Genomic DNA, 13,980 nt, shown 5'->3' on the forward strand with positions numbered 1-13,980 from the left:
AACTATTTTCCTTACTTCCACTCTGTAGCTATCCCCCCCGTCACATCAAAACTCCCCCAGTCACATATATCAGCCCCCCTCCTCTGCCCTCCTTCATACATATCAACCTCTCTACCTCCCTATAGATTTTCATGGCAGACCCCCCCTCCCACCCTATAGATTTGTATGACAGTCCCCCTCTCCCTCCCTATACATATGCATGACAGTCCCCCCTCTCCCTCCCTATAGATATGCAGGGTAGTCCCCCCTTCCTCCCTATAGATATGCAGGGTAGTTCCCCCCCTCTCTATAGATATGCAGGGCAGTTCCCCCCCCTCCCTATATATATGCAGGGCAGTTCCCCCCCTCCCTATAGATATGCAGGGCAGTCCCCCCCCCTCCCTATAGATATGCAGGGCAGTTCCCCCCTTCACTTACCTGTAGTTGTGCCAGCGTCGCTCCTCTCCTCAGATCAGCAGATAGGAAGTGAAGACATCCTGCTTCCTGTCTGCTGCACAGCAACAGGCAGCCTGGCGATTGGCTGTGTGTTGCTAACCACTGACCACCAATGCTTTTGATCGTCAAGCCCTCCACCCCCCCCGCGGCGACCCCCCCTCCCCCACCCCGAAAAAAAAAATGAATGAAGAAAAAAATAAATAAAATAAAAATACCCACAGTGCCGCGCCCCCCGGGACCCAGCGCCCCAGGCTGCAGCCTGGTCAGCCTAGTGGTTGATCAGGCCCTGGAGGCGGTCATAGTTTTAGTGACTTGTTTTTTTTCTTACTGACATAAATTGAATTAATTATCGATAGTAAATTTACAGAGAGTTGACCATCTATCCATAATCACTGACCTAGACCCATCTAAACTCTTATCTTCGCAAAATCTCATCAGTTCAGATTTTGGTGTGGGACTGTTAAAATACTTGGATCCTGACTATCTTTCAAGCAATGTAAACAGGGTTGTGGAGGAGGTTGGGAGCAAGACCCCAGGTATGCAGCCCTGCATTGGCTGCAGCTGGAGCTCACTGAGCTCTTCTGTACTTTGGCCTCCTCCCAGATCTAAAGGGAAGACCTCAGGTACTGCAGCTCTCTGATCCTTGGAGTCTGGAGTGGGGTGGTGGCAGTCTAATACTGGCTACTCTCTGGGTTGATGCCACAGACCCCACTGGACCACCAGGTGAGAATACATACATATTCTATATTTGGGAAAGGAGGACACCAGCCACGCTTAGCCCCACCCCACACCACACCAAACTTTGGTCCTAGTTGTCAGGCCCCTCCTGGTTGAGTACTGCTCCAAATCAATAAAAAGATGCATCAGTCTGTATAATACATTCCTTGTTATAGTTTGCCTCTCCAAGTACTGGAACACTCATCAAGGCCCTTATCAAAGATTGGTATGTCAGCTCACAAGTCAGTGTCCTGTCAGCTACTTTGCAAAGCCATTTCTTAATGAGAGCCGTTAATGACGTCAGAGACAAACCAGTATCCTGCAGTGCCTTAGACTGCTAGTACCTGTCTTTTGGTCATGGACTGCAGCCAGTCTTGTATCGTCTCTACATTGTTTTTTGGCCTAACCAATTCTCTGCCCACAATGATGCTCCTGGTGTTATACTTCTGACATCACCATTTGACATTTCTCTGACTGGATAGTTAGCACTGCCTTTCGAATCATTCCTAACATCTGCCTTACCTGTGGTATGTGGTTATCAAGGGCTATATCTTCAAAAATCGGACACGATTACGCTACAGCGTGTGAGCAGGAGCCTAGCCGCGTTTGAAAGATACCCTGATGTGCACTGTTATCCTTACCGAATGTAAGTGCAATTTGTTCATTAAATATTTTTATACTGGAATACTACACTATTTGGGGACTTTTGTCTTCTCTTACCTTACGTCTGGTTACTGGGACAACTGAACCTGGAAAATTGTATGGAGACACGATCGCGCTGCAGCGTGTTAGCAGGAGCCCAATCGCGTGTGAAAGATACCCTGATGTGAATTGTTACCCTTACTAAATGTAAGTGTATTTTATTGTTATTCACAAAATATTTTTATATTGGAATACTACACTACAAGGGAATCCTTGTTTCTTCTTGTCTTCCGTATTTATATGAACTGTATGGTGGATCCTGGGAGAAACGGATGGGAGTATATCGAGTGATTATTTGGAATTACATTCAGATGACCTGAAAAGATTGCATATTGGGACTTTATACATTTCATATTGTGACTATGGACGATTTATTATATTTTACATGCTACCATTGATGAAATCCATTCATGTTGTGATACTCAGAAAACCTGTTCATTTCATTACCTTCCCAGTTGCGCCTTATTCCAAATTTCTGTTCTACTGTCTGTAACTTTGGGAATTTTAGTGGGTATTCCCAAGAGAATCGGGCTGCATTCCCCATCCTCTCCCCTATCCTATAGGAGCGCAGGAAGGACATCTATTCTATGCTATCTTCAAAAATAAGCCTGGCCAAACTCTCTGCATGCTTCCAGCAGGTGGGTTACTTGGTGCTGGAAGATTATCAGCACATTCTTGTTCACAAACGTCATGACATTAAACTTCTACAAGTCAAATGTGGTGATAAATGGCAATTATTCTTGAGCATCCCCAGTCAGTGGGAACTACCAATACTCATTGCTCACGTCAAAGTTGGAAATGTACCAGATTCCTGAATGCTCACTCGTCTAATAGCATCACTTCAGGGCAGGGGATAGGCGCCAGATATGGCTACAGCATGGGAGTAGACCACACAAAAGCTCAATAAGCATAAGAAGGGCTTGATTCCTTGAGGCAGTCAAAACTAATGTAATGTGCATTTTTTTTTTTTTTTAAAAATGCACATAATTCGAGCATATGCACATCCATATTCAACTACAAGTGGATCAGAAGAAGTGTTCCCTGTTGAATATGGGTATTGGTACGCTTTGTATATACGGCACTTGCTGTATTGAAACAGTCGCAACACACTGCAGGATATAAAAAATACATATATGGAATATTAAGTCCCATCATAATGCACTGCACAGAGATTAAAAATATATTATTACTGTCATCACTATCACTCGGCAATTACACCTGACCTGTAGTTGGTGGAAGTGATACAACTGAAAATCACATACCTGGGAGATGCCCAGAGGTTAGATCGGACGGACGTGCATGCGCTTGAGCTTGTCACACTCTTACTGTTCATCGACTACATGCATACACCCCTTCCCTCCCCCGTTCCGCCCATGAACTCATAGGCTGTAGGATGTGTCCTTTGCATTCATAGATTAATTAGATGCACTTGCTCGCTGTCATATTGTCCTTTTCTGAGCATGCACAGTGCCATTTTTATACAAAATATGGAACCTATCAGCATTTGCTTGCCTTAATGAACCAAGTCCCCAGTCTCCCTTCTCTAAAGACACAAATGCACATTGTACTTACATTTATTCCTGCATGTACCACATGAAGGTGTCTTTAGTGTATATACTGTTTAACAAATTCAGTATGCTACATTATACTGCTTAGTTATTGTTTCCTATTTTTTTCTAATGCCACATTTCTATTACAAAGTCCAATTGTTAGTAACATTTGCTTTGTGTCTGTGCATACATGGCAGATAAATATGTTGGTACTTAATAAAATGTATAAAAAAACTTAAAAAAGAATTATAATTAAGAATAACATTTCAGGACTTAGAGATTGGATTTTCATTTAAATGTTTGAAAACATTAAGGAATGTGGGGATGCAAAGTTGAGTTCATTTATACAGGACACAGTAGAAATCTTATAGACTTTCATTTTTGGATATTTATTTTTATGCCATTAGTAGAGTTAGCAATAAAGAGATACCAGTACTTCAAAAAATAAAATGGATCATAAGCATTTAAATAGTCCATACTCCCAGCCTGTGTTTATAAACTTCCTTTATTTCAAGAGCCGTATAATTTGGTCATGATCTTGTTCTGCATGTGAAGGATAGTACATGAACTGATCATAGCCACTTTCTCTGCACCTTAGTGATGACAACCACAATGGTTGCTGCATAAGCTACATGAAGCTCAAGTTCCTAGCTAGGGTAGGGTATCCATGGCTTATCCTGTGAAGATTATTAAAATCTGGCAATAAGGCAGATTTTCAGTTGTCGTTTACCTATCACTGCAGCCTATCATTAAAATAACGACGGAGCAGCTGAGCGGTACTCTGAGCAGAGTGATAACTGGAGCAGTAAGGGCTAACTTACCGCTTTGTTGGGCCAGTCTCAGGCAGGGGCACATGGAGGATTTTTAAGGAGGGGGTTTCCCCTCCACCCAGCAGCAGCTCAGTTTCGGCAGCACTGTACTATACAGCAGCCGCGGCGCTGTCAAAGAAGCATCCGCGGCGGTGCTGTATACAATACAGCACCACGGCGGAAGCTTCTTTGACAGCGCCGCGGCTGCTGTATAGTACAGTGCCGCTATGTAGGGCACTTTTTTAGCGGAGGGGAGGGGTTTCTGGAGACCCAGAAACCCCCCCTGAGTGCGCCCCTGTCAGGGGATGTGACGTGACTCAGCTAGCTGGTTCACGCATGCACAGTGGAACTGAAAGCCCAAATTTTGCCAGAGATAAGGCTTTGTCCTCCTTAATAAATCCCATGGTGCCAAAGCTACAGATGGAATTATTTTTTTGAAGGCTTATCGTACGACTCAAGTTATGGTACATGATGGGTAAGGCTTACCGAGGCATGCCTTTGCCTGAGCATGGGTACCAGACTACACTAAAGAAATGCACTATATATATATATATATATATATATATATATATATATATATATATATATATATAGAAAGTCAAACAAGGATACGGCGCACAATGGTGTGTTACTAGGAATTTATCCCAGGTTCAGTGGGAAAATAATAGTATAGTCAATGGATCAAAGTTCCACGTTTGCTGGACGGTCTTATAGGACCAAGGATATAAGTCCAGTTTGCACATATAAAAGACAGAATAATAAGGCATAGGATTAGTAGGAACAGTGTGTTAGTGATAGCCCATCACCATAGTATTACACACCCAAAGGAATTTATATCGCTTATCTGTATGATTAATCCAAAGACTGGAACACAGCTTAACAACCACTCCTCTTTCAATATTACGTGGTCAGCATACTCAGCAACTGCAAGTCTGGTCTCCAGTCAAAAACATCAGCATACTGTAAACATCATATCTTTCTTCCACTCAATGGGTAAGAAAAAAGGAGATAATACACTATATGGTGTAGTATTTCAAGGTAACAGTATTTAATCAGGATTTAACATATAAAATGCACACTCACAAAGAGTAATAATAATGCAAGCTTATCTGAAATTCAGGTATCAGATATACCATGTCCTCAGGTACAGCAGGAACCTCCCACAGTCTTCCGCACAGGATTGACTGATGGTGTGGTGACCCAAATACACAGGAACAGTTGGAAAAGAGCCTCTACGCGTTTCGTCCTCAAACAGGACTTCCTCAGGAGGTGATAAGTGTGGCCTAAAACAAGGGATGTATTTATAGTAATGCGCATCGCCATTTTGCGCATGCGCATTGCGCTAGACGAACTGCGCATGCGCGACCCATCGGTCTTACTGCGCATGCGCGGCTACGATACTGTCGTGATTTTCTGATCACAGACAGTCTCCTATTCAGGTGTTCAAGGTGCAATGTGAGGGATATAGTGCAGGGAGGAGAGGGATAGAGGTTTAGCAGTATTTATGATAAAGTTAAGTTCAAAACATGGCGGTGGCCATCTTGGTAAGGGGGATTCTAGTGGAATAACCTTTTTGTCGGCCATATTTGTACAGGTGATGGCGGTGGCCATCTTTGTAAAGGAAATGTAAATAAATGGCTCCAAAAAACGGCCATCTTTGTGCAGGTGCTAAAGTGCTAGTGCTGGATGTAATAGTAATAAATATCGGGATCTAAGGATCCAATGTAAGTGGACACAATATGAAATATATGACATTTACAAATACACAGTAAATATATATAGAAAAATGCATAAATAAGATAAAATAAAATAAATTACATATAGTGTATGCAAGTGAATCATTATAAATATGTCCTAATCAATTACAAATTGTAACAGGGTAGTGGCTCAGGAATGTATTACAATCACAAAGTATACCATTATAAAATGTTAACTTAAAACAATACATAGCACGAAAATAGTTCAGGTAGAGTAAACCATAAAACATATAGAAATACATAAAAATCATAAAAGATCATAGAAAAGGTGCAATCTCATAACCTTCATTAAAACCAGCAGGGGCCAAGGTACCCAATTGGAAAATCCAGAACATCTCACGTCTAGACAACTTCGTCTGGATATCTCCCCCTCTTGGACCTAATCTAACATTTTCAATTCCTTTAAACGTAAGGGAACCAGGGTCTGAGTTGTGTGTGCTGATGAAATGTTTAGATACTGAATGTGATTCTATTCGTTTTTTTATATTGCGGACATGCTCTTGTATCCGCAATTTCAACGGTCTCTTAGTTTTGCCCACATACTTCAATCCACATGAGCACTCTAACAGGTAAATCACGGATGATGTTTGGCAATTCATGAATTGTTTAATGTCATATTTTATGCTGTTGTCATGATTATAGAATATTTTCTTATCTGGATGTGCATATTTGCACATATTACAGTGATTGCATTTGTTAAATCCCTTGATTTCCAGGAATGTTTTTTTAGTGTTCAGGGTACCTTCTGGTATCATACTAGGAGCTAGAGTGTCTTTAAGGTTTCTGCTCTTGCGGAAAACAATATCAGGTTTAGTGGGTAGGATACTAGCTAGAATGGGATCCATTCTCAATACTTCCCAGTGTTTGGTTAATGTTGACCTAATCCTACGTTCACCTACGCTATAATTGGTGATGAACGGAACATATCCAGTTTTTGGTTCCTTATTCTTATACTGCATTAATTCATTCCTGTTTGTCTCCTCTGTTTTTTTCAGAGCATCTAGTAGTAGATGTTCAGGATATCCTCTATCTTGGAAGCGTTGTGCATATATGGAAAGTTGGGTTTTGCATTGGGACTCATTGCTACAGTTTCGCTTAATTCTAGAGAATTGTGAAAAGGGGATATTTGTTTTCCATCTATTAACATGGCTGCTCTTGAAGTGTAGATAGCTATTAGTATCAACAGTCTTGATGAAATTTTGGGTTTCAACTTCATTGTCTGAGCCCGTCAAGACTAGATCCAAAAACTCAATATTATGTTTATTGCGATTTGCAGTGAATCTAAGATTGTGGTCATTATTATCAATGTATGTTAAAAATGAATTAATGGAATCATCATCTCCCTCCCAGACCATTAGAATGTCATCTATGTATCTCTTATAAAATTTAATATGCTTCGAGAAAGGGTTAGGATTATAGATATATATTTTCTCCCAACTTCCCATGAACAGATTTGCGAAGCTTGGCGCAAAAATAGTCCCCATCGCGGTTCCGCAAGTCTGGAGGTAAAAGCTGTCTAGAAATTTAAAATAATTATGAGTAAGAATAAAATTAATTAACTCACATATAAAATCTTTATGCTATGTATTGTTTTAAGTTAACATTTTATAATGGTATACTTTGTGATTGTAATACATTCCTGAGCCACTACCCTGTTACAATTTGTAATTGATTAGGACATATTTATAATGATTCACTTGCATACACTATATGTAATTTATTTTATTTTATCTTATTTATGCATTTTTCTATATATATTTACTGTGTATTTGTAAATGTCATATATTTCATATTGTGTCCACTTACATTGGATCCTTAGATCCCGATATTTATTACTATTACATCCAGCACTAGCACTTTAGCACCTGCACAAAGATGGCCGTTTTTTGGAGCCATTTATTTACATTTCCTTTACAAAGATGGCCACCGCCATCACCTGTACAAATATGGCCGACAAAAAGGTTATTCCACTAGAATCCCCCTTACCAAGATGGCCACCGCCATGTTTTGAACTTAACTTTATCATAAATACTGCTAAACCTCTATCCCTCTCATCCCTGCACTATATCCCTCACATTGCACCTTGAACACCTGAATAGGAGACTGTCTGTGATCAGAAAATCACGACAGTATCGTAGCCGCGCATGCGCAGTAAGACCGATGGGTCGCGCATGCGCAGTTCGTCTAGCGCAATGCGCATGCGCAAAATGGCGATGCGCATTACTATAAATACATCCCTTGTTTTAGGCCACACTTATCACCTCCTGAGGAAGTCCTGTTTGAGGACGAAACGCGTAGAGGCTCTTTTCCAACTGTTCCTGTGTATTTGGGTCACCACACCATCAGTCAATCCTGTGCGGAAGACTGTGGGAGGTTCCTGCTGTACCTGAGGACATGGTATATCTGATACCTGAATTTCAGATAAGCTTGCATTATTATTACTCTTTGTGAGTGTGCATTTTATATGTTAAATCCTGATTAAATACTGTTACCTTGAAATACTACACCATATAGTGTATTATCTCCTTTTTTCTTACCCATTGAGTGGAAGAAAGATATGATGTTTACAGTATGCTGATGTTTTTGACTGGAGACCAGACTTGCAGTTGCTGAGTATGCTGACCACGTAATATTGAAAGAGGAGTGGTTGTTAAGCTGTGTTCCAGTCTTTGGATTAATCATACAGATAAGCGATATAAATTCCTTTGGGTGTGTAATACTATGGTGATGGGCTATCACTAGCACACTGCTTCTACTAATCCTATGCCTTATTATTCTGTCTTTTATATGTGCAAACTGGACTTATATCCTTGGTCCTATAAGACCGTCCAGCAAACGTGGAACTTTGATCCATTGACTATACTATTATTTTCCCACTGAACCTGGGATAAATTCCTAGTAACACACCATTGTGCGCCGTATCCTTGTTTGACTTTCTATATGATTCTGGACTTACCCACCTACTATAAGGAAGGCTGCCTCCATATGTGGAAGAGGTGTATATGTGGACTTTCTCTATACTAACTTTATACAATACTGCTGTGAGCGCCATTGTTTATTACGTTTTTGGATATATATATATATATATATATATATATATATATATTTATATATATTTATTTTATTTTTATTTATTTATATATATATATACTTTGCTGGCTATAGCAGTGTGCTGGGGGTTTTTTCCTTTCAGGGTAACCCCATCCTTTCAAGCACCTGTTATGAGCCTATAAATTGATTGAGCAACTTCCAGTTCTGTATTGTTTGTTTGAGAGGCATGTTGGTGTCAGTAGCTGAGGAGAAAAAACACACATACGTATGGCCCAAATATATCAGACTCTCATTGTTTAGAGCTAGGACCATCCTATTTGCAAAAGCGCCGCGGAGTGGCGGGTGGCTTAAACATACATTTGCAAATGTACATTTGCAAATTCAGTGAGTGGCGTTGTGAAAGCTGCAATAACAGGTAGGTGAGAATAACACCATTTTAATACATAATGGGGGGAATTCAATTGCCGGTGATGTGGCGCACGGACATTGTGTCGCGCACAATGCTGGCGATTACGGTAGAAATCTCCACTCATTTTTCCAAGCACGAAAAATGAGCGGAGATTACTGTCAAAATCTCTGCAGCGATATTTCTCATGGACGTTTCTGAGGCACTTTGCGATTACCCCCCATAATGTCAAGTATAAAGAGGGGCAGTCACAGCCCATGTCGGCCACGTCCCAATCCATATGTGGCCACACCCCCTTTGACAGTGTGGGGGGAAGGGGGGGCAGAAAGTTGCTGTACCGGGGCCCTAAATTCCTCTTGGCAGCCCTGAGAATATGTATTCTTTGTAATAAGATTTTACATTTTTGGAAAATTAGTTTGGTTGTGTCACCTCCTTCATACACTGTACCCCCCTTCAACATCACACTGTGCCTTCTCCTCATCTTACTGTACCCCCTCCTCATCACTGTACCCTCTTCTCATCACTGTGCCCCTCCTCATCACACTGTGCCCCCTCCACATCACACTGTCCCCTTCATGACCACTGTCCCCCCTCCTCCATCACATTGTGCACCCTCCATTGCTGTCCCCTGCAACGCATTGCTGCCCCCTCTGTTCTTTACTTACCTTTCTATGACCTTCTGTCACTCACCGGACCGTGAGTGCCTCTTCACTGGTGCGTGGCTCTCCAGTATTCCTGCCAGCACCTATCCTGAACCGTGGCCGCCCGCCATCCTGATGGTCTGCGCATGCGCAGTTCCTAAAGAACTCTTCTGACCTTTGCTTTCAGTTAATTGGTTGATCAGGCAACGCTCCCTATTTAAAGCACCTGTGTTCATTACATCGTTGCCTGATCTTGGAGTCTCATTCCCTGTGAGTCTCTGAAGGTGTTCCTGTGTACATCTCCGTGTCTTCAGCTTCCTGCTCAACTCATTGCCGGTTTCCAGACCGCTTCAAGTCTCCTGTGTTCGACTATGTCTTCAGTTCCCTGCTGATTCCTGCCAGTTTCTAGACCGCTACAAGTCTCCCGTGTTCTACTATGTCTTCAGTTCCCTGCTGATTCCTGCCGGTTTCCAGACCGCTACAAGTCTCCCGTGTTCTACTATGTCTTCAGTTCCCTGCTGATTCCTGCTCTAATCATCTGCGGCTTCCAGTCCACTATTACCTCCAGTGTTTTACTCGTGTTCGCTATCTCCAGTGATTTCTGCATTGCTCATCGTTGTTCTACCCGTGTCTAGTTCTCTGCCTGTGTGTTGACCCGGACCCTGATTACCGCTACCACTCACCTGTGGTTTCTTTACTCGTGCTGGCGTGCAGCCGCTCAGCTGTTCCTGTATCCTCTCGTGGACAGCCTGCTCAACTGAACCGCGGTATGCTTACTTTCTATTGACTGTATTCGTTTACTGCATATCCGCTTGGACTGTTCTCCGCTTACCCACGGAATCCTCTATCTCCCTGAGACTGTGTTATTACTCCGCATATCTGCTGGGAAGTTTACCTCTTTGTTCAGTCGTGAGATACATATGCTAATTGACCTTCTGCTATTAGCCTGGATTCCAGTAGTGAATTCGTCTCTGTCAAGCAGCGCCTGCCACACCAACATAGACTTGTGCATATTGTTTGGGATCAAGTTCCTTGTGCTCTCAGTGTCAACATTCTATGTTTCCACTCATCAACACTTGTACACCTCCTCACCTATTAAGCAGTGGTACAACTTGCTATACGCTGACCACTGACTTCCCCGCTACCTACCTGCACCTGGACAAGTCTTCTCACCATAAGCAGTGGTACAACTTGCTATACGCAGACCACTGACTTCCCCGCTACTTACCTGCACCTGGACAAGTCCTCTCACCATAAGCAGTGGTACAACTTGCTATACGCAGACCACTGACTTCCCCGCTACCTACCTGCACCTGGACAAGTCTCTTCACCATAAGCAGTGGTACAACTTGCTGTACGCAGACCACTGACTTCCCTGTTACCTTCCTGCACTTCTTCACGTCCATCAAGATCCTCGTGTTCATATCTACCTAATCATTAACCAGATTGCTGCTAGTCATTGACTTTTCTATTTGCATCCTCTCACCATCTGCTGAGTCATATGTTCTGCTAGTCACCCTGCTACCAGAGGACCACTGTGTAACCCACACTACTCTGGTAAGATTATCATCTGATGATATCCTGGGCAAAGACTCCTAGTGCCTGTGACAGTAAGATCAGGCCATGACAGACCCAGGATCGGAACCAACAGCTATAGAGATGCTGCAGTATCTGGTCACCCGTATCGAACAACAAGATGTTCGCCAACAACAGTTGTTGCAATTTTGTCAGGCTTTAGCCTCCCAAGGAACCCCTGTGCAAAATGTAGCAGCAACTGTTGAGCTTCCAGTGTCTCCATCTCCTTCCCCAGTGCCATCCCAGGTGTCCATCGCTTCCACGCTACACCTGCCTACTCCTTCTAAATATGATGGAGATCCCAAAACCTGTAGGGGCTTTCTTAATCAATGCTCCGTTCATTTTGAACTTCAACCTCATAACTTCTCTACTCATCGTTCCAGAGTGACCTATCTCATCTCTTTGTTTTCCGGACAGGCTCTCGCATGGGCTTCCCCTCTGTGGGAGAGAAATGACCCTTTGTTGCAAGATAGTGCCAAGTTTATTTCCACGTTTTGAAGTGTGTTTGACGAACCTGGTCGTGTTATCTCTGCAGCTTCCAGCATCCTCCGACTACGCCAAGGATCTCGCACCGTAGCTCAGTATGTAATTCAATTTCGGATACTTGCCTCTGAAGCTTTGATTGCCGCCTTCTGGCAGGGACTTTCTGATAAGATTAAAGACGCACTGACCTCACAAGAACTACCCTCCTCCTTGGATGAGTTGATTTCTCTTTGCCATCGTGTAGACATGAGATTTCGTGAGAGAGATTCTGAGAAAGTAACTTCCTATAAAGCACCTCTTCGCTCAGTACCTCAAGTTCATCATGCTCCATCTCCAGTAGTACCTATGGAGGTAGGTCGCTCCAAATTAACATCAGAGGAGAAGGAACGAAGAGTAAAAAATAGACTCTGTATCTATTGTGCTGATTCTACTCACATGCTCAACTCATGTCCTAGGAAGTCGGGAAATGCCAGGCCCTAACAGTGATGAAGGGGGCAGAAATGTGATAAAGGGGGCACAGTGATGAAAGGGGCAGCAGTGTATTGAGAGGGCACAGTGATGAAGGCGGCAGCAGTGTAATGAAGGAGGGGGCACAGTGTGATGAAGAAGGGGTCACAGTAATGAAGGGGCAAACATGTCAAGAAAGAAGGGGCACAGTGTGATGGAGGAGGGGGCACAGTGCGATGAAGGGGGCTGCACTATGATGAAGGAGGCTGCATTGTGATGAAGAAGAGGGCACAGTGTGATGAAGGAGGCTGCAGTGTGATAAAGAAGGGGGCACAGTGTGATGAAGGAGGGTGCAGTGTGATGATGGAGGGGCAAACAAGTGCATTCACCAGTGACAGGGAGCAGGAATAGGGATAGAGAGGATGAAGGAGTAAGGGAGGTGCCAGAGAAGCAGGATGTGAGGCACAGGGGAGTGCAGGTAGGAAGAAAGAGAGGGGGATACCTGCAATGAAGACTGGGGCACAGAGAAAGGAAACATAAGGGGAAGATAAAGGATAACATGAAAAGATATAAGGGAAATGTTTTGGATATGGGTATTTCAGACAGCAGGGTCCCTATTATGTAACATGGCTATCATTTTAGACAAATACACAGGCACTACTGCTAGAAGCACACAGCTCTGCCTTCACAAGCAGTACGTTGTGAAGCGGGACATACCTTGCAGTCGGACCACATCCTGACTAAGTGAGACAGTCACCCAAATTCAGGCCCCACCAGATTCAGGACAGTTGGCACACTGTCCTGCTCTCTCCTACCTGTCTTGGTCACTTTCACCACTAGCAGCTGGTTTCTTTAGCTCACTTCCTTCTTGTTTTGATCCTGGAATATTGGATGCCCTATTTTGAAAAAAAAAAATGGGTACATGAGATTTAGAAAACGCCAACCAGCTCCGGTGTTAAAACAATAGCACTCACGTTTTATAATTAGGCCCCCCTCAGTCCCCACAATAATAATATTCACATTTAATAAGTAGACCTATTTCCCTCCAACCAGCCCCAACATTAAATTAACAGTATACCCATTTACTCAAAACATATTTCCGTCCCTCCAAACAGTCCCAGCAATAAATTAAATAGCATTAAAGTTTAATAAATATAGCCATTTTCCATAACCATTTCCGGCAATAAATAATTCATATCCACATTTAATAAATAGCCTTCCTCCCCAAAATCAGCCCCATAGTCAATTGATAGCCCTAAACCACCCCAGCATTAAATTAATGGTTCCTTCACCTCACCTTAAATAATTAGCCCCCACCTCCACTTCACCATTAAATAGTCTACCTCCTAGCCTACTATATTAAGATCCTCCCTTCCCTCACATATTATATTAAAATACTGCGCGTGC

The sequence above is a fragment of the Mixophyes fleayi genome, chromosome 1 (genome assembly GCF_038048845.1).
Source record: "Mixophyes fleayi isolate aMixFle1 chromosome 1, aMixFle1.hap1, whole genome shotgun sequence".
Lineage (NCBI taxonomy): Eukaryota > Metazoa > Chordata > Amphibia > Anura > Limnodynastidae > Mixophyes > Mixophyes fleayi.